Source organism: Orycteropus afer, unplaced genomic scaffold (genome assembly GCF_000298275.1).
Source record: "Orycteropus afer afer isolate SDZICR_OR568_19922 unplaced genomic scaffold, OryAfe1.0 scaffold00363, whole genome shotgun sequence".
Classification (NCBI taxonomy): Eukaryota; Metazoa; Chordata; class Mammalia; order Tubulidentata; family Orycteropodidae; genus Orycteropus; species Orycteropus afer.
The window spans coordinates 3,469,866-3,471,029 of record NW_006921950.1 but is presented as its reverse complement, the minus strand read 5'-3'; positions in this window follow the sequence as shown (position 1 = coordinate 3,471,029).

Below are 1,164 nucleotides of genomic sequence, written 5' to 3'. Positions count from 1 at the left end.
TTGAAAACACCATGGCTTGGGTCAGGCACACTTTAGTCTTCAAAGTGAGATCTTTGCTCTTCAACACTTTAGCCTGCAATATGCAGATGACACAACCTTGCTTGCTGAAAGTGAAGAAGACTGGAAGCACTTACTGATGGACATTAAAGATACAGTCATCAGTACGGATTACAGCTTAACATAAAGAAAATGAAAATCCTCACAAAAGGACCAGTAAACAGCATCATGACAAATGGAGAAAAGATGAAGCTGTCAGTCTGTCTTTGAGTTCTACTTCCATAGGTTTTGATTGTGGATCCAAGTAAAATGAAACCTTTTCTCCATTTGTCATGATGCTGTTTATTGGTGAAGATTTTCTTTCACCTTGAAAGAGAAAAACTACCAATCAAGAACTATATAGCCAGCAAAGCTATCTGTAAAATATAGGGGTGAAATTAGGCAATAAGCAGAAATTAAGGGAATTTGTTAAAACCAGACCAATCTTACAAAAAATCTTAAAGGGAGTCCTTCCAATAGAGAACCAACAATATCAAACAAACCTATGATTAACACATGTGATGACACCAACCTAGTTACAGAAATAGCCAAAGTAAAATAAGCTTCCAAGACTATAAACAGAGAACCAGAAACATCAACTGGTAAATGAGGATAACTATAAACCAAACAGAGAAAAGAAATAGTGTAGTTAACTTCTAAATGGTGAAGAAGTCAATACAATTGTGAGATAGAACAGAATGTTTTAAACTTGAGAAGAAAATAATAAGTCATAAGGTAACCTCAAAGGAAAATAATAAACCTTTGCATCAAAATAAAAAACAGGACAAGCACAAATATTTAGAAAATACTGAAACAATAGCAAAGAAGATGATAACAGGATGACCTCAGCACAGAAATACTATTATTTTTCTTCAGATGATAACAAATGACCTCAGCACAGAAAATTATATGGAACAAAGAAATCAGCAGCAACCCCATGAAAAAAACACATAATAAAATTACATCAATAAATTCATACTTGTTGATAATTACACTGAATGTCAATGGATTAAAGGCACTGCTCAAGAGATGGAGAGTTGCATAATGGACAAGAAAACATGACCATCAATATGCTGTCTACAAGGGACTCACCTTAGAGAAAAATAAAAAATAGACTAAAAATCAAAG